Genomic DNA, 21506 nt, shown 5'->3' on the forward strand with positions numbered 1-21506 from the left:
TGGAACCCTATTACTAAGCTGTAGGTGCCCGCGCTTAAAAGCACTACCAAGGACCGCCTGGCGTTGGCGGAACTCGGATACCCAGGAGGAGGCACCTAAGCCAAAGGCTCTGCCCGGAACCAGCTGACGGTGCTGGAACCAGGTGGTGGACCAGAAGGTCCACAGGAGAGGAGAGAACAGCTAGGCCGCAAGGCAGCCGCAGTTACCGAACCCCAACAGTCCTACAGAGGGAGCTTGGCCTACTGGCACTACAGAACCAGCCTTGACTGCCAATTCACGCAGCCCACATAGGTAGCTCCTAAACTGGAGGCACCCTGGAGTTGGCTAACCCGACCGCAACACGACGGGGCAAGCATAGGCGTCTCAGTGAGCTTGACACTACCCGGAAACAGCTGACTGTGCTGGAACCAGGCTTGGCACGAGGGAGTACCCGTGACAAAAACACTGCCGAGAACCAGCTGACGGTGCTGGAACCAGGTGGTGGACCAGAAGGTCCACAGGAGAGGAGAGAACAGCTAGGCCGCGAGGCAGCCGCAGTTACCGAACCCCAACAGTCCTACAGGGGGAGCTTGGTCTACTGGCACTACATAACCAGCCTTGACTGCCAATTCACGCAGCCCACATAGGTAGCTCCTAAACTGGAGGCACCCTGGAGTTGGCTAACCCGACCGCAACACGAGGGGGCAAGCATAGGCGTCTCAGTGAGCTTGATACTACCCGGAAACAGCTGACGGTGCTGGAACCAGGCTTGGCACGAGGGAGTACCCGTGACAAAAACACTGCCGAGAATCAGCTGGCGGTGCTGGAACCCGGATGCGTTGCCCCAGTGTGCAAGAGCCAATGGCACGACCGAGGACCAGCTGACAGTGCTGGAGCCCGGTTACTAAGCTGTAGGTGCCCGCGCTTAAAAGCACTACCAAGGACCGCCTGGCGTTGGCGGAACTCGGATACCCAGGAGGAGGCACCTAAGCCAAAGGCTCTGCCCGGAACCAGCTGACGGTGCTGGAACCAGGTGGTGGACCAGAAGGTCCACAGGAGAGGAGAGAACAGCTAGGCCGCGAGGCAGCCGCAGTTTCCAAACCCCAACAGTCCTACAGGGGGAGCTTGGCCTACTGGCACTACAGAACCAGCCTTGACTGCCAATTCACGCAGCCCACATAGGTAGCTCCTAAACTGGAGGCACCCTGGAGTTGGCTAACCCGACCGCAACATGACGGGGCAAGCATAGGCGTCTCAGTGAGCTTGACACTACCCGGAAACAGCTGACGGTGCTGGAACCAGGCTTGGCACGAGGGAGTACCCGTGACAAAAACACTGCCGAGAACCAGCTGGCGGTGCTGGAACCCGGATGCGTTGCCCCAGTGTGCAAGAGCCAATGGCACGACCGAGGACCAGCTGACGGTGCTGGAACCCGGTTACTAAGCTGTAGGTGCCCGCGCTTAAAAGCACTACGAAGGACCGCCTGGCGTTGGTGGAACTCGGATACCCAGGAGGAGGCACCTAAGCCAAAGGCTCTGCCCGGAACCAGCTGACGGTGCTGGAACCAGGTGGTGGACCAGAAGGTCCACAGGAGAGGAGAGAACAGCTAGGCCGCGAGGCAGCCGCAGTTACCGAACCCCAACAGTCCTACAGGGGGAGCTTGGCCTACTGGCACTACAGAACCAGCCTTGACTGCCAATTCACGCAGCCCACATAGGTAGCTCCTAAACTGGAGGCACCCTGGAGTTGGCTAAGCCGACCGCAACACAACGGGGCAAGCATAGGCGTCTCAGTGAGCTTGACACTACCCGGAAACAGCTGATGGTGCTGGGACCAGGCTTGGCATGAGGGAGTACCCGTGACAAAAACACTGCCGAGAACCAGCTGGCGGTGCTGGAACCCGGATGCGTTGCCCCAGTGTGCAAGAGCCAATGGCACGACCGAGGACCAGCTGACGGTGCTGGAACCCGGTTACTAAGCTGTAGGTGCCCGCGCTTAAAAGCACTACGAAGGACCGCCTGGCGTTGGTGGAACTCGGATACCCAGGAGGAGGCACCTAAGCCAAAGGCTCTGCCCGGAACCAGCTGACGGTGCTGGAACCAGGTGGTGGACCAGAAGGTCCACAGGAGAGGAGAGAACAGCTAGGCCGCGAGGCAGCCGCAGTTACCGAACCCCAACAGTCCTACAGGGGGAGCTTGGCCTACTGGCACTACAGAACCAGCCTTGACTGCCAATTCACGCAGCCCACATAGGTAGCTCCTAAACTGGAGGCACCCTGGAGTTGGCTAACCCGACCGCAACACAACGGGGCAAGCATAGGCGTCTCAGTGAGCTTGACACTACCCGGAAACAGCTGACGGTGCTGGGACCAGGCTTGGCACGAGGGAGTACCCGTGACAAAAACACTGCCGAGAACCAGCTGGCGGTGCTGGAACCCGAATGCGTTGCCCCAGTGTGCAAGAGCCAATGGCACGACCGAGGACCAGCTGACGGTGCTGGAACCCGGTTACTAAGCTGTAGGTGCCCGCGCTTAAAAGCACTACCAAGGACCGCCTGGCGTTGGCAGAACTCGGATACCCAGGAGGAGGCACCTAAGCCAAAGGCTCTGCCCGGAACCAGCTGACGGTGCTGGAACCAGGTGGTGGACCAAAAGGTCCTCAGGAGAGGAGAGAACAGCTAGGCCGCGAGGCAGCCGCAGTTACCGAACCCCAACAGTCCTACAGGGGGAGCTTGGCCTACTGGCACTACAGAACCAGCCTTGACTGCCAATTCACGCAGACCACATAGGAAGCTCCTAAACTGGAGGCACCCTGGAGTTGGCTAACCCGACCACAACACGACGGGGCAAGCATAGGCGTCTCAGTGAGCTTGACAGAACCCGGAAACAGCTGACGGTGCTGGGACCAGGCTGGGCACGAGGGAGTACCTGTGACAAAAACACTGCCGAGAACCAGCTGGCGGTGCTGGAACCCGGATGCGTTGCCTATTCAAGATTGTCTTCCTAGAGCCCCAACTAGCAGAGTTGGAGCAAAGGGTAAGCAGGGGGAGCATAGTGTAGGCCGAAGCCTGCACTGGAAGCAGCTTTGTGTCTGCGTTGCGTTTGCAGGACACGATGCCGGCTACACAGCGGGCGAACAGCTGGCAGTGCTGAACCCCACTGACACATTGGCTGGTGTTTTTCTCTGTGCAGCTAGCCCTTCCGGGCCCCAACTGGCGGTGTTAGAGCCCAGGGTCAGCAGGAGGAGGAGAGGAGCAAAGTGTAGGCCGAAGCCTAATTGAACCAATTTCAAAGGTAACCTTTAACCCACCCTCAGGTGTTACAATGTAGAAGAGCAACACCTTGTGCAGCAGTAATGCTCCACAAGTGAAACGTTGCTATTTAAATTTTGCTCACTGCACACGCAGAATGAAAGACGTACACAATTTTGCCCATTGTACAGTAGAACTGTATTGGAGGTGTGACTTGTCTTTTTAAGGAGACGCGGCACAGGTGTACAAAAATAATGCCTAGGTGCTGGGCGCAGCCTCCTGAGCGTTGTTATTTGCTGTACAGGAGTCTGCGCTCTTGTTATCCCTTGGCCATGCGCTGTGAACGCTGCCTGTCTTATGACCTAATTTCATGTTGGCCGGTGCGGTTATCGATGGCCATGAATCCCAGACCCACAGTGTGTTTTCAATAATTCACACTGCGGGGCTGGGATTCATGGCCTTGTGCAGTAAATATGTTTGCCGCTCACAAATGTCCTTACACCTGCTTCAGACTGGGCGGCCTCAGCTGATCCCTTATCGCATGCCGCGGCCATGAGGCCGCACAGTCTGAAGAAGGCCGAAGGAGGGGAGTGAAGACAGGCGAAGATATGCACTGCACATGCCCATCAATCACACCCTCGCAGTCAAAATATATGAGACAACGAGGAGCGTTGTGTCGGGCAGGGCGGACGCACAGGCACAGGCAGGCAACCAATGATGTCAGAAGACGGGCAGCGCTACCAACGGGGGTGCTGCGTGTCATTAAAAAGGAAAGTCACACCTCAGTGACACTGTAATGCTCTCTAATGAGACACATTTTATACGTGTTGAGTTCCACGTGGGCAAGGAGAAAAAGTCAGCCACCTTGTACAAATGCAGCAGTACTGCTGTACAAGGTGGCTGTTATACATAGAAACACCTGGGGGTGGGGGTCAGGGTCCCTTTAATTTCAGTTCAGGTGCCTGCGTGGCGTTTGCAGGTCACATTGCCGGCTACACAGCAAGGGAACAGCTGGCGGTGCTGAACCCCACTAACACATTGGCTGGTGTTTTTCTCTGTGCAGCTAGCACGTCCGGGCAAAAACTGGCGGTGTTAGAGCCCAGGGTCAGCAGGAGGAGGAGAGGAGCACAGTGTAGGCCGAAGCCTGCACTGGTGGCAGCTTTTGGTCTGTTGTGCCAGCGTGGCTTGTGCTGGACACGATTCCGGCTACACAGCAGGGGAACAGCTGGCGGTGCTGAACCCCACTGAGACAATGGCGGGTGTTTTACTCTGTGTAGACCACACTTCCAGGTGGCAATGAGCAAAACTTTAAATTTTGCTCATTGCACACGCAGAATGAAAGACGTACACAATTTTGCCCATTGTACAGTAGAACTGTATTGGAGGTGTGACTTGTCTTTTTAAGGAGACGCAGCACAGGTGCACATAAATAACGCCTTGGTGCTGGGCGCAGCCTCCTGAGCGTTGTTATTTGCTGTACAGGAGTCTGCGTTATTGTGATCCCTTGGCCATGCGCTGTGAGCGCTGCCTGTCTTCTCACCTCATTTCATGTTGGCCGGTGCGGTTATCAATGGGCATGAATCCCAGAAACGCAGTGTCTTTTAATAAAGTCACACTGCAGAGCTGGGATTTGTGGCCTTGCGCAGTAAATATGTTCGACGCTCACACATGTCCTTACACCTGCTTCAGACTGGGCGGCCTCAGCTGATCCCTTATCGCCTACCACGGCCATGAGGCCGCACAGTCTGAAGAAGGCGGAAGGAGATGAGTTAAGACAGGCGAACATATGCACTGCACATGCCCATCAATCACACCCTCGCAGCCAAAATATATGAGACAACGAGGGGGGTTGTGTCGGGCAGGGCGGACGCACAGGCACAGGCAGCCAACCAATGATGTCAGAAGACGGGCAGCGCTACCAAGGGGGGTGCTGCGTGTCATTAAAAAGGAAAGTCACACCTCAGGGACATTGTAATGGTCTGTAATGAGACACATTTTGTACGTGTTACATTCAACGTGGGCAAGGAGAAAAAGTCAGCCACCTTGTACAAATGCAGCATTACTGCTGTACAAGGTGGCTGTTATACATAGAAATACCTTAGGGTGAGTGGCAGTGTCCCTTTAATTTCAGTTCATGTGTCTGCGTGGCGTTTGCAGGTCACGTTGCCGGCTACACAGCAGGGGAACAGCTGGCGGTGCTGAACCCCACTAACACATTGGCTGGTGTTTTTCTCTGTGCAGCTAGCACGTCCGGGCAAAAACTGGCGGTGTTAGAGCCCAGGGTCAGCAGGAGGAAGAGCAGAGTGTAGGCCGAAGCCTGCACTAGTGGCAGCTTTTGTTCTGTTGTGCCAGTGTGGCTTGTGCTGGACACGTTGCCGACTACACAGCAGGGGAACAGCTGGTGGTGCTGAACCCCACTGACACATCAGCTAGTGTTTTTTCTGTGTAGACAACACTTCCAGGTGGCAACTGACAGTGTTGAAACCCAGGGAATCAAAGAGGAGCAGAGTGTAGGCCGAAGCCTGCAGTGGAGCAAGTTGAAAGGGAACCTTTAACCCCCCCTAGGCATTTGTTGCTGAAAGAGCCATCTTGTACAGCAGTAATACTGCACATGGAAAATGGTGGCTCCTAAAATTATGCTCCTTGCAAACGCTGAAGTACACACTCATATAATGTGTCCCCTCACACCGTAAAACTGTCCCGGAAGTGGGACTTTACTTTGTAATGTGACACAGCACAGCCATCATTCCAACCCCCTTGGTGCCGTGCGCCACCTCCTCAACGTTGTTTGATTCTGTCACGGAGCCCGCGCTGTAATGTTATCCCTTGTCCATGCACAGTTAGCGGTGCCCGTCTTCTGACATCATTTAGGTGTCAGGCTGGCAGTGCCTGTGCGTCAAAGCTGCCCGAGATCCAACCTCGCAGTGTCATCTAATGTAATCCCACTGCGGGCCAGGGATCCATGGGCATGCGCAGTGCATATCATCGCCTCTCACTCACCTCCTTCCTGCTTCTTCAGACTGTGCGGCGTCACGGCCGTGGCATGCTATTAGGGATCAGCTGACGCTGCCTAGTCTGAAGAAGCGTGAAGAAGGGGAGTGAGAGGCTAGTATATGCACTGCGCATAGCCATGGATACCAGGCCCACTGTGGGATCACATTAGACGACACTGCGAGGTGGCATTTCGGGCAGCGTGGACGCACAGGCGCAGCCAGGACGACAACAAATGATGTCAGAGGACGTGCAGTGCAAACTGTGCATGGCCAAGGGATAACATAACAGCGCAGGGTCCATGACGGAATCAAACAACGCTAAGGAGGCAGCGCACGGTGCCAAGGGGGTAGGAATGACGGCTGTGCTGTGTCACATTACAAAGGAAAGTCCCACCTCCGGGACGGTTGGACGGTGTGAGGGGACACATTACATGAGTGTGTAGTTCAGCGTTTCCAAGGAGCATAATTTCAATAGCGACCTTTTCCTTGTGCAGTATTAGTGCTGCACAAGGTGGCTCTTTCAGTAACAAACGCCTAGGGGGGGGGGGGGGGGGACAGGTTCCCGTACATTTTAGTTGTGCCAGCGTGGCGGTCGCATGACACATTGCCGGATACACAGCTGGGGATCAGCTGATGTTACTGAACCCCAATAACAGAGGAGCAACTGTTGACTGTGCACACAGCACTTCCAGGCACCAACTGGCGGTGTTAGAGCCCAGGGACAGCAGGAGGAGCAGATTGGAGGTATTGCCGCACACACAGCTGGGGATCAGCTGACGTTACTGAACCCCAATAACAGAGGAGCGACTGTTGACTGTGCACACAGCACTTCCAGGCACCAACTGGCGGTGTTAGAGCCCAGGGACAGCAGGAGGAGCAGATTGGAGGTATTGCCGCACACACAACTGGGGATCAGCTGACGTTACTGAACCCCAATAACAGAGGAGCGACTGTTGACTGTGCACACAGCACTTCCAGGCACCAACTGGCGGTGTTAGAGCCCAGGGACAGCAGGAGGAGCAGAGGAACAGAGTGTAGGCCGAAGCCTGATTGGAGCAAGTTGAAAGGGAACCTTTAACCCCCCCCCCAAGACGTTTGTAGCTGAAAGAGCCATCTTGTGCAGTACTAAGGATGCAAAAGGAAAAGGTTGCTCTTTTAATTATGCTCCTTGCAAACACAGAAGTAAACACTAAAAATGTGTCACCTTATACCGTAAAACCGTCCCGGAGGTGGGAATTTCCTTCGTAATGGGACGCAGCACAGCTGTCATTCCTATCCCCTTGGTGCCGTGCGCTGCCTCCTCAGCGTTGTTTTAAGCTGTCACGGAGCCTGCGCTGGTCTGTTATCCCTTGGCCATGCCCAATTTGCGCTGCCTGTCTTCTGACATAATTTGGTGTCAGGCTGTCAGTGCCTGTGCGTCCACGCTGCTCCAGATCTCACCTCGCAGTGTCGTCTAATGTAATCCCACTGCGGGCCTTGGATCCATGGGCATGCACAGTGCATATCCTCGCCTCTCACTCCCCTCCTTCCCTCTTCTTCAGACTGTGCGGCGTCACGGCCGTGGCATGCTATTAGGGATCAGCTGACGGCGCACAGTCTAAAGAAGGCGGAGGGAGATGAGCGAGAGCCCGAGGTGAAGATATGCACTGCGCATGCCCATGGATCCCAGGCTCGCAGTGTGATTCAATCAGAAGACAATGCGAGGCGGGTTCTCGGGCAGCGCGGGCGCACAGGCGCAGCCATCCTGACACCAAATTATGTCAGAAGACAGGCAGCGCAAATTGGCCATGGCCAAGGGATAACAGAACATCGCAGGCTCCGTGACAGCTTAAAACAACGCTGAGGAGGCAGCGCATGGCACCAAGGGGGTAGGAATGACGGCTGTGCTGCGTCACATTATGAAGGAAAGTCCCAGCTCCGGGACGGTATAACGGTATGAGTGAACACATTTTATAAGTGTTAAGTTCTGCGTGTGCAAGGAGCTAAACTAAAAGAGCTACCTTTTCCTTGTGCAACTTTACTGCTGCACAAGATGGCTCTTTCAGTAACAAACGCCGGGGGGGAGGGGGGGACAGGTTCCCTTACATTTAGGTTGTTGTGCCAGCGTGGCGGTCGCAGGACACATTGCCGGCTACACAGCTGGGGATCAACTGACGTTACTGAAACCCAATAACACTGGGTCGTATGTTTTGACTGTGCAGCCTGCACTTCTGAGCCGCAACATGCGGTGTTGGAGCCCAGGAATAGCAGTTCAGGTGGTAGAAAGATGAACACATCAGGAGACCTGGATGACACCCAATTACTTAATCAGGCAGAGGAGTGGCAAATTCCTGCGAGATCCAGGTCTGGTTCATTTTCAGGAAAGTAAGCCGGTCAACGTTATCGGAGGATAGTCGCATGCGACGGTCTGTTAGTACACCACCTGCGGCACTAAAGACACGTTCCGATAAGACACAAGCTGCAGGGCAAGCCAGCACCTCCAATGCATACTGGCTTAGCTCTGGCCATGTATCCAGCTTAGAGACCCAAAACTTGAACGGGGAAGAGCCGTCTGGGAGTACAGTAAGAGGGCAAGCCATGTAGTCTGTCACCATCTGACGGAACCGTTGCCTCCTGCTGACTGGAGCCGCCGGTGATGGTGTAGACATTTGGGGTGGGCACACAAAAGTTTGCCACAGTTGTGCCATACTGGGCTTGCCTTGGGCAGAGGCACTGCTTCTGCTCCCTCTTTTTGCAGAGCCTCCCCCACTGCCTCGACGCACTGAGCTGCTTTGTAAAGCACTAGCAGCACTCCTCTCAGTTGGACTGAAGAAGATGATGGAATTCACCAGTGTGTCGTGGTACTCCCGCATTTTACGCTCCCGGGTCAACGCTGGGATGAGGTTTTGGACATTGTCCCGGTAGCGAGGATCGAGGAGGGTGAACACCCAATAATCAGGCATGTTGAGAATGTGGTCGATGCGGCGGTTGTTTCTCAGGCACTGTAGCATGAAATCCACCATGTGCTGCAGACTGCCAAATGGCCCAGAAACGCTGTCCCCTGCTTGAGACATGATCTCTGCCCACTCGTCATCACCCCACCCTCGCTGTACACACTGACCACTGGACAATTGTCTCACTCCCTCCTCTGGACGGAGGTCTTCCTCCTCCATTGACTCCTCCTCATCCTCCTCACAAAGTGGCCCCTGCGTACCCCTTTGTGAGGAACCACGTGGCGCTGACTCTCCAGAAGCTGATGGAAAAGGTGACTCCTCATCCTCCACCTCTTCCACAACATCAACCCTTAACTCTTGCAAAGTTTGTTGAAGCAGGCAGATAAGGGGGACAGTCATGCTGACTAGTGCATCATCTGCACTTGCCATCCATGTGGAATAATCAAAAGGACGCAAAACCTGGCAGACGTCCTTCATAGTGGCCCACTCTGTGGTTGTGAAGTCTGATCGGCGCTGACTGCGACTTTTTTGCGCCTGATGCAGCTGGTACTCCATTACTGCTTGCTGCAGCTCACACAACCGCTCCAACATATGTAACGTGGAATTCCACCTGGTAGGTAGGTCACATATGATGCGGTGTTCCGGAAGGCGGAATCGGCGCTGCAGAGCAACAATGCGGGATCATGCCAAGCTGGAACGCCGCAAGTGAGCACACTCTAGGCGGACCTTGTGCAGCAGTGCATCAAGATCCGGATAGTCCCTCAGAAAACTCTGCACAACCAAATTGAGCACATGTGCCAGACATGGGATGTGAGTGAGGTTGCCAATGGCCAAAGCTGCCACCAGATTTCGGCCATTGTCACACACTACCATGCCTGGCTGGAGATTCGCTGGCACTAACCACACATCGCTCTCCTGCTTGATGGCATTCCAGAGCTCCTGCGCTGTGTGGCTTCGATTCCCCAATGAAACTAGTTTCAAGACGGCCTGTTGACGTTTGGCCACAGCTGTGCTTATGTCGGTCAGAGGTAAACGTTCACGTGTCCATGTGGAGGTGGACTGTGACGGCTCCTGCAGCGATGATTCTGAGGAACTTGTGTATGAGGAGGAGTCAATGCGTACAGACTGGATTCCTGCAATCCTTGGAGTGGGCAGGACACGTCCTGCGCCACTCGCACGATCTGTACCTGGCTCAACAACATTAACCCAATGGGCAGTGAGGGAAAGGTATCACCCCTGGCCATGTTGACTGGTCCACGCATCGGTGGTAAGGTGGACCTTGCTATTGACGGCGTTCAGTAGCGCGTGTTTTATGTGTCCCTCCACATGCTTGTGCAGGGCAGGGACAGCTTGCCTGCTGAAGTAAAAGCGGCTGGGCACCTTGTACTGTGGGACTGCCAATGCCATCAAGTCACGGAAGCTGTCAGTCTCCACCAGCCTGAATGAGAGCATTTCCAGGGACAGATGTTTGGCAATGCCTGCATTCAGAGCCTGTGCTCGGGGGTGGTTGGCCGAGAATGCCCGCTTTTTCTTCCATGCCTGTACTACCGATGGCTGTAGAGTAGACTGGGAGTGTGAGGATGACTGGGAATGTGGTGCTGTGGGTGGAATTACATTAGGTCTCTGGACAACAGTGCCAGAGGTTCTTCCATGGCGATCTTGGGAGGAAGCCAAACCAGCTGTGCGTGAGCTGGAGGAAGAGGCAACACGAGCTGAAGAGGTGGTAGCTGCCGCTGTTGGTTGGCCTAGGTCTTCAGTGTGTTTTTGTAACTCCACCGCGTGCCTGGTCCGCACATGTTTCCACATATTTGTGGTATTGAGGTTGCTGACACTTTTACCTCTTTTGACTTTCTGATGACACAGCTTGCATTTGACAAAACAAATGTCATCTGCAACTGTGTCAAAAAAGGACCAGGCACTGCAAGTCTTGGGAGCGCCCTTTTTGGCTTTTGAAAGAGACAGGCTTCTAACGGGTGCCAAAGTGGAGGCTACAGGCTCTGCAGCCTTCCCCCTCGCTCTCCCTCTTTGGCCCGTTAGGGGAATCTCTTCCTCAGAGCTGCTCCCACCACCTTCCTGTTCCTCACGCCACGATGGGTCAAGGACCTCATCATCTCCACTACCCTCTGCCACCAACTGCTCCTCCTGGGTAGTCTCGGCAGCACAGTACGCACCAGAAAGCGGCACCTGAGTTTCATCATCAGATGCGTACTGCGCTGTGGTCACCGCAGGCACTGGCCCACCCGCCTCATCAGAGTCAGAGAGACAAAGCTGTTGGGCATCACTGCCTCTTCTTCCATTTCTCCAATGCTGCTTGGCTGGCCCCCTGTTTCCAAGCCAAGAGATTCAGAGAACAGAAGTAGAGACGGCTCCTGTCCTGGGCTCGCTGACTGCCTGGCCAATTTGGCAGGTGGTGAAGAGACAGATGGCTGCTCTCCAGTGGTCTGTGCCTGAGAGGATGTGGCACTAATTGAAGTCGATGCCGATGCGTTAGCTGCCATCCATCCGACAACGGCTTCAATTTGATCTTCACGCAGCAGCGGTGCACGGCGCTCTCCGACAAAGCTGCGCATGAAGGACTGTTCCCTGCTGAAACTGAGTGATGATGAGTCACCGGTGCCCGCAGCAGGCACAGAATCACCACGTCCTCTCCCTGCTTCTCTCCCTGCTCCGCGCCCACGCCCACGTGCCTTACTCCCTGCCCTCTTCATCTTGGTTGACAGATAAAGATAAGCAGAAAAGTACTAAGGCCTTAGTGTGCTTATTCCTGAAATGCTCCTCCTAACAGGTGTAAGAAACACTAATGTTGTAAAGTGTGGACTAGACTTTATTATTGATAAAATGTGGCCTACACAAGTGTTAAGTGGTGTTTGGTGAACTTTACTTTTTTTTTTCTGCAGATTGGGCTACAGAGCGACTTTAACACACACGGGGACCATGCAGACAGCCGTAAACGGCGCTGCAAGGCCCAAAAACCCTCCTCTAGGTTATCCTATGTAGTGTTTTTCCACTATTTAGCTGGAGACGGGTGGAAAGACACTAATAGGAAATTTTTTAAACAATTTTCAACTGGCTGCACTATTTGAAAAAAAGGAAAAGTTTTTTCACGGTATGAGGCAGTGACGCACCCTGAGCTTAATCCAACTGGCTGTGGCTGCACACAGACTACAGGGCGAGCTGCGCTCACACGGAGACCGTGCAGACAGCCGTAAACGGCGCTGCAAGGCCCAAAAACCCTCCTCTAGGTTATCCTATGTAGTGTTTTTCCACTATTTAGCTGGAGACGGGTGGAAAGACACTAATAGGAAATTTTTTAAACAATTTTCAACTGGCTGCACTATTTGAAAAAAAGGAAAAGTTTTTTCACGGTATGAGGCAGTGACGCACCCTGAGCTGAATCCAACCGGCTGTGGCTGCACACAGACTACAGGGCGAGCTGCGCTCACACGGAGACCGTGCAGACAGCCGAAAACGGCGCTGCAAGGCCCAAAAACCCTCCTCTAGGTTATCCTATGTAGTGTTTTTCCACTATTTAGCTGGAGACGGGTCGAAAGACACTAATAGGAAATTTTTTAAACAATTTTCAACTGGCTGCACTATTTGAAAAAAAGGAAAAGGTTTTTCATAGTATGAGGCAGTGATGCACCCTGAGCTGATACAACGGGCTGTGGCTGCACACAGACTACAGGGCGAGCTGCGCTCACACGGAGACCGTGTAGACAGCCGTAAACGGTGCTGCAAGGCCCCAAAACCCCCCTCTAGGTTATCCTATGTAGTGTTTTTCCACAATTTAGCTAGAGACGGGTGGGAAAACACTAATAGGAAATTTTAGAAAAAATGTGCAGCAGGCTGCACTATGAGCAAAAAAGGACAATGGATAGCACTGTATGAGGCAGTGTGAACCCCTCCTGAGCTGAATACAACTGGGTATATGGCTGCACACAGACTATAGAGTGAGCTGCACACACACACACAGAGACCTTGCAGAACGCTGTTAAAACAGCGCTGCAAGGCAAGAGGAAGGTGAACAGTGAACAACACACAGTGTTTTGCTAAATTAGCCTTGGGAAAGCAAAATAAAGCAATTAGCTATCTCAACTGGCCCTCAGTTAGAACACAGCGTCCTGTCCCTAACTGAAATCACAGCAGAGTGAGCGCAAAATCGCGGCAGCGTTTTTTATAGTGTAGAGTGACATCATTTTAGCAGCCAATCACAGCCTTTCCAGTACTTACATGCCCACCATGCTAAACAGGATGTGCCCACACTTCCATTCATTCCTCATTGGCTGCTGCGTGCAGTTTGAATTCTGGGAACTTCCGATTCCGGTATCCGATACGCGGGAAGTATCGGAATTCGGTATCGGAATTCCAATACCGCAAATATCGGCCGATACCCGATACTTGCGGTATCGGAATGCTCAACACTAGTTGCTAATATTTGTTCGAGGTTCTCATGTGGCATGATATTTTGCAATTTGCCTTTATAGCGAGGATCAAGGAGGCAGGCCAACCAGTAATCATCATCGGTCATCATTTTAATAATGTGTGGGTCCCTTTTGAGGATACGTAAGGCATAATCCGCCATGTGGGCCAAAGTTCCAGTTGTCAAATCTGCGGTTGTGCAGGGTTGAGGGGCAGTTTCAGGCAAATCTACGTCACTTGTCTCCCTCAAAAAACCTGAACCCGGCCTTGCAACGCAACCAGTTTCTATTGGACCCGGAGAAGCTTCCTCATTCAAAAAATACTCATCCTCATCATCCTCCTCGTCCTCCTCCTCTTTGCCCGCTATCTCTTCCTGTAGACTGCCCTGACCAGACAATGGCTGACTGTCATCAAGGCTTTCCTCTTCCTCGGCTGCAGACGCATGCTCCTTTATGTGCGTCAAACTTTGCATCAGCAGACGCATTAGGGGGATGCTCATGCTTATTATGGCGTTGTCTGCACTAACCAGCCGTGTGCATTCCTCAAAACACTGAAGGACTTGACACAGGTCTTGTACCTTCGACCACTGCACACCTGACAACTCCATGTCTGCCATCCAACTGCCTGCCCGTGTATGTGTATCCTCCCACAAATACATAACAGCACGCCTCTGTTCGCACAGTCTCTGAAGCATGTGCAGTGTGGAGTTCCACCTTGTTGCAACGTCGATGATTAGGCGATGCTGGGGAAGGTTGAAAGACCGCTGATGGTTCTGCATACGGCTGGAGTGTACGTGCGAACGGCGTATATGCGAGCAAAGTCTGCACACTTTGAGGAGCAGGTCGGGACCCCCGGATATCTTTTCAAGAAGCACTGCACCACCAGGTTTAAGGTGTGAGCCAGGCAAGGAATGTGTTTCAGTTGTGAAAGGGCTATGGCAGCCATATAATTCCTTCCGTTATCACTCACTACCTTGCCTGCCTCAAGATGTACAGTGCCCAGCCATGACTGAGTTTCTTGCTGCAAGAACTCGGACAGAACTTCGGCGGTGTGTCTGTTGTAGCCCAAACACTTCATTGACAATACAGCCTGCTGACGCTTGCCACTAGCTGTCCCATAATGGGATACCTCGTGTGCAACAGTGGCAGCTGAGGATGGAGTGGTTGTGCGACTGCGGTCTGTGGACGAGCTCTCGCTTCTGCAGGAGGATGAGGAGGAGGGGGGGACGAACGCCTACAGCCAACTGTTTCCTAGACCGTGGGCTAGGCAGAACTGTCCCAATATTGCTGTCCCCTGTGGACCCTGCATCCTCCACATTAACCCAGTGTGCCGTGATGGACACGTAACGTCCCTGGCCATGCCTACTGGTCCATGCATCTGTTGTCAGGTGCACCTTTGTACTCACAGATTGCCTGAGTGCATGGACGATGCGGTCTTTTACATGCTGGTGAAGGGCTGGGATGGCTTTTCTAGAAAGGAAGTGTCGACTGGGTAGCTCGTAGCGTGGTACAGCGTAGTCCATCAGGGCTTTGAAAGCTTCGCTTTCAACTAACCGGTAGGGCATCATCTCTAATGAGATTAGTCTAGCAATGTGGGCGTTTAAACCCTGTGTATGCAGATGCGAAGATGAGCACTTCCTTTTCCTAACGAGAGTCTCATGTAGGGTGACCTGGACTGGAGAGCTGCAGATGGTGGACATGGCAGACTGAGAGAGGGTTGGAGATGGTATTCTTGCTGGTGCCCTACATGCAGTGTTTCCTACTACGAACCTGGTGATTCCCTGACTGCTTTGGCCTGGCGACAAAACCTGCACATTTACTGCAGGTGGTGCGGGAAATGGTGGGCTTACAGTGAGGGAAGGGATGTAGCATTGCTGACTAGCTTCATTGGCCGAGGGTGCTACAACCTTAAGGGATGTTTGGTAGTTAGTCCAGGCTTGCAAATGCATGGTGGTTAAATGTCTACGCATGCAACTTGTATTTAGACTTTTAAGATTCTGACCTCTGCTTAAGGTAGTTGAACATTTTTGACAGATGACTTTGCGCTGATCATTTGGATGTTGTTTAAAAAAATGCCAGACTGCACTCTTTCTACTATCAGATACCTTTTCAGGCATTGCAGACTGAGCTTCTTTAACCAGATGGCCACGCTGTCCTACAACTGGTTTTGGTTTTGCCACGTGTTTTTGGTCAGATACGGGCTCGGCTGATGGAACCTGTTGTGATGTTGATGCCTGCTGCGGCTCCTCCTCCTCTTCAGAGCTACTGCCGCCTGCACCCTGTTCCCCCAATGGCTGCCAATCGGGGTCAACAACTGGGTCATCTATGACCTCCTCTTCTATCTCGTGTTCAACTTCGTCTGTGTCACCGTGTAAGCCTGTGGTATAGCGTTCGTGACAGGGTACCATAGTCTCATCAGGGTCTGATTCTGGATCAGTACACTGCGAGGGCAATGTTCTGCTCTGAGTCAAAGGAACAGCATAGTAATCTGGCTGTGGCTGTGCATCTGTGCACTCCATGTCCGATTCAACTTGTAATGGGTATGGCCTGTTAACTGTTTCACTTTCTAACCCAGGAACGGTTGTGTAAAGAGCTCCATGAAGTAACCCATTGTGTCGCCTGACGCATCCTTCTCTGTTGTTCTTGGTGAAGAAGACAAGGAAACGACTTGTCCCTGACCGTGAACATCCACTAACGACGCGCTGCTTTTACATTTAGCAGTTTCAGAAGAGGAGGCGAAAGAGCTAGAGGCTGAGTCAGCAAGGAAAGCCAAAACTTGTTCTTGCTGCTCCGGCTTTAAAAGCGGTTTTCCTACTCCCAGAAAAGGGAGCGTTCGAGGCTTTGTGTAGCCAGACGACGAACCTGGCTCAACAACTCGAGACTTGGGTGCTATATTGCTTTTCCCACGACCACCTGATGCTCCACCACCACTACTGTTGTGAATTCTGTTGTCGGGCTCCCTCCTGTGGTCATGAATGGTACTTCGGCTGGTTCTGTCCATGGACTTCCTCTGGGTGTTTCTCAGTTTCCTTCCACAGGTGACGAGGCTAAGTCGTTAGTGGGCTGCTCTATTTAACTCCACTTAGATCTTTGCTCCATGCCACCTGTCAATGTTCCAGTATTGGTCTAGTTCACTCCTGGATCGTTCTTGTGACCTGTCCTCCCATCAGAAGCTAAGTTCCTGTTTGTTTTTCTTTGGTTTACTATTTTTCTGTCCAGCTTGCTATTTTTATTATTGTCTTGCTTGCTGGAAGCTCTGGGACGCAGAGGGAGCGCCTCCGCACCGTGAGTCGGTGCGGAGGGTCTTTTTGCGCCCTCTGCGTGGTCTTTTTGTAGGTTTTTGTGCTGACCACAAAGCAACCTTTCCTATCCTCAGTCTGTTCAGTAAGTCGGGCCTCGCTTTGCTAAATCTATTTAATCTCTGTGTTTGTATTTTCATCTTTACTCACAGTCATTATATGTGGGGGGCTGCCTTTTCTTTTGGGGAATTTCTCTGAGGCAAGGTAGGCTTTATTTTTCTATCTTCAGGGCTAGCTAGTTCCTTAGGCTGTGCTGAGTTGCATAGGGAGCGTTAGGCGCAATCCACGGCTATTTCTAGTGTGTGTTATAGGATTAGGGATTGCGGTCAGCAGAGTTCCCACGTCCCAGAGCTCGTCCTTAATTATCAGTGACTATCAGGTCATTCTGTGTGCTCTTAACCACCAGGTCCATTATAGTCCTGACCACCAGGTCATAACACACTACCATCATTACCAGCTGGCAATGACCGCCCATGGCCACGACCTCTTCCACCAGACTTCCTCATTGTTTGAAAAACGTAACCAAACTAACGGTATTTGTTACTGTAAAACCAGTTACAAGGTGAACTCAAACTTCTGTTGGATTTATATATCCCTTTATATGTGGGTGAGACTGCAGGGAAAATCAGGCCCAATGTATAACAGTACACAGCTTCAGTGGCAGACAGATATGCCACTAACAGGACTGACGCTGATGCAGACACTACCAATAAAAATCTCCCCCTTTTTATTTTTTCTGGTAGAATATTAAAGCCCACTAACATAGTAACATAGTAACATAGATAGTAAGGCCGAAAAAAGACATTTGTCCATCCAGTTCAGCCTATATTCCATCATAATAAATCCCCAGATCTACGTCCTTCTACAGAACCTAATAATTGTATGATACAATATTGTTCTGCTCCAGGAAGACATCCAGGCCTCTCTTGAACCCCTCGACTGAGTTCACCATCACCACCTCCTCAGGCAAGCAATTCCAGATTCTCACTGCCCTAACAGTAAAGAATCCTCTTCTATGTTGGTGAAAAAACCTTCTCTCCTCCAGACGCAAAGAATGCCCCCTTGTGCCCGTCACCTTCCTTGGTATAAACAGATCCTCAGCGAGATATTTGTATTGTCCCCTTATATACTTATACATGGTTATTAGATCGCCCCTCAGTCGTCTTTTTTCTAGACTAAATAATCCTAATTTCGCTAATCTATCTGGGTATTGTAGTTCTCCCATCCCCTTTATTAATTTTGTTGCCCTCCTTTGTACTCTCTCTAGTTCCATTATATCCTTCCTGAGCACCGGTGCCCAAAACTGGACACAGTACTCCATGTGCGGTCTAACTAGGGATTTGTACAGAGGCAGTATAATGCTCTCATCATGTGTATCCAGACCTCTTTTAATGCACCCCATGATCCTGTTTGCCTTGGCAGCTGCTGCCTGGCACTGGCTGCTCCAGGTAAGTTTATCATTAACTAGGATCCCCAAGTCCTTCTCCCTGTCAGATTTACCCAGTGGTTTCCCATTCAGTGTGTAATGGTGATATTGATTCCTTCTTCCCATGTGTATAATCTTGCATTTATCATTGTTAAACCTCATCACTCTTATACAGTATATGTTCTGTGGCACAAAATTAGAGACAGATGCCACACACAGCACTGGCAATGAGGCAGAATTGCCAATCTTAATCTCCCACTATTTTATTTTTTCTGGGATAATTAAAAAAAAAACTGGCCCAGTATTACACACTAGGTTTAATGTGGCACAAAATTAGAGATAGGTGGCACACACAGGACTGGCACTGAAGCAGAAATGCCAATCTTAATCTCCCACAATTTTTTTTTCAGGGAAAATTGAAAAGAAATCTGGCTCAGTGTTACACACTAGGTTTAATGTGGCACAAAATTTGAGACAGGTGGCACACACAGGACTGGCACTGAAGCAGAAATGCCAATCTTAATCTCCCACTATTTTTTTTTCAGTGAGAATTTAAAAGAAATCTGGCCCAGTATTACACGCTAGGTTTAATGTGGCACAAAATTTGAGACAGGTGGCACACACAGGACTGGCACTGAAGCAGAAATGCCAATCTTAATCTCCCACTATTTTTTTTTTCAGGGAGAATTTAAAAGAAATATGGCCCAGTATTACACACTAGGTTTAATGTGGCACAAAATTTGAGACAGGTGGCACACACAGGACTGGCACTGAAGCAGAAATGCCAAACTTAATCTCCCACAATTTTTTTTTCAGGGAGAATTGAAAAGAAATCTGGCCCAGTATTACACACTAGGTTTAATGTGGCACAAAATTTGAGACAGATGCCACACACAGCACTGGCACTGAGGCAAAATTGCTAATCTTAATCTCCCACTATTTTTTATTTATTTATGGGAGAATTGGCAAGAAATCAGGCCCACTGTTAGACTGTATGTTTTCTGTGCCAGAAAATGAGACACAGATGCCACACACAGGACTGCCACTGATGCAGATTTGACAATTTTAATGTGCACCCCCTTTTTTTTTGCTCTTCAGGGAGACTAGTGAATTAATCTGGGCCACTGTATTAGAGTATATTTTCTGCGGCAGAAAGTGGCTTGAAGAGATATGATGAAACAAAAAAAAAAAAAAGGGACTGTCTTACAATTACTATCTCCCTGCAGTAATCTCAGCAAAGTATGGCAGGCAGCCATAACAAGGAGTGGACTGCTGCACAAAAAAGTCAAAAGTGTGGACAAACAAACAAGATAGCTGTGCAGAAAGGAAGGAGCAACAGGATTTGTGCTTTCAAAAAAGCAGTTGGTTTGCACAGCGGTGTACAAACAGCAATGCAGCTATCAGGGAGCCTTCTAGGGCAGCCCAATGAGCTACAGCGCTGAGGAAAAAAAATGTAGCCTCCACTGTCCCTGCAAACAAAAAGTGGTGTTGGACAGTGGAAATCGCTACAGCACAAGCGGTTTGGGGGTTAATGTACCCTGCCTAACGCTATCCCTGCTTCTGACGAAGCGGCAGCAACCTTTCCCTATGCTCAGATCGGCAGCAGTAAGATGGCGGTTGGCGTGTACGCCTCTTTATAGCCCCTGTGACGCCGCAGAAAGCAAGCCAATCACTGTAATGCCCTTCTCTAAGATGGTGGGGACTGAGACCTATGTCATCATGCTGCCCACACACTGCGTCCACCTTCATTGGCTGAGAAATGGCGCTTTTCGCGTCATTGAAACACGACTTTGGCGCGAAAGTCGCGTACCGCATAGCTGACCCCACACAGGGATTGGGTCGAGTTTCATGAAACCCGACTTTGCCAAAAGTCGGCGACTTATGAAAATGACCGACCCTTTCGCTCAACCCTAGTGCTCACCAGTGCATGAAAAACTCATGTCGAACAAAGCGTCCTAACTTTTGTTAGAATGATGACAGGTTAAAATTTTTGCTGGTTTGTTGTTCAGTCCATAGGCCTACAGCATGTGGTAAACCAATGAGCATCAGACTCTACTAGTATAGGAGATACCTGAAAACATATCACACTTTTCGCCATAATCACACTTTTCCCCATAGTGCTTACCATTGCTTAAAATGCATGAAAAAGTCATGTCGAACAAAGCGTCCCAACTTTTGTTAGAATGGTGAGTGACAGGTTTAAATTTTTGGTGGTTTCTTGTTCAGTCCATAGGCCTACAGCATGTGGCAAACCGGTGAGCATCAGACTCTATTAGTATAGGAGATACCTGAAGACATATCACACTTTTCCCCATAGTGCTCACCAGCGCATGAAAAACTCATGTCGAGCGAAGCGTCCTAACTTTTGTTAGAATGATGACAGGTTTACATTTTTGGTGGTTTCTTGTTCAGTCCATAGGCCTACAGCATGTGGCAAACCGGTGAGCATCAGACTCTATTAGTATAGGAGATACCTGAAAACATATCACACTTTTCCCCATAGTGCTCACCAGTGCATGAAAAACTCATGTTGAACGAAGCGTCCTAACTTTTGTTACAATGATGACATGTAGAAGTTTTTGGTGGTTTCTTCTTCACCCCATAGACCTACAGCATGTGGCAAACTGGTGAGCATCAGACTGTATTAGTATAGGAGATACCTGAAAACATATCACAGTTTTCCCCATAGTGCTAACTTTTGTTAGAATGATGACAGGTTAAAATATTTGGTGGTTTCTTGTTCAGTCAATAGGCCTACAGCATGTGGTAAACCGGTGAGCATCAGACTCTATTAGTATAGGAGATACCTGAAACATATCACACTTTTCGCCATAATCACACTTTTCCCCATAGTGCTTACCATTGCTTAAAATGCATCAAAAAGTCATGTCGAACAAAGCGTCCCAACTTTTGTTAGAATGATGACAGGTAGAAATTTTTGGTGGTTTCTTGTTCAATCCATAGGCCTACAGCATGTGGCAAACCGGTGAGCATCAGACTCTATTAGTATAGGAGATACCTGAAAACATATTACACTTTTCCCCATAGTGCTCACCAGTGCATGAAAAAGTCATGTTGAACGAAGCGTCCTAACTTTTGTTAGAATGATGACAGGTTTAAATTTTTGGTGGTTTCTTGTTCAGTCCATAGGCCTACAGCATGTGGCAAACCGGTTAGCATCAGACTCTATTAGTATAGGAGATACCTGA

Source organism: Ranitomeya imitator, chromosome 6 (assembly GCF_032444005.1).
Source record: "Ranitomeya imitator isolate aRanImi1 chromosome 6, aRanImi1.pri, whole genome shotgun sequence".
NCBI lineage: Eukaryota > Metazoa > Chordata > Amphibia > Anura > Dendrobatidae > Ranitomeya > Ranitomeya imitator.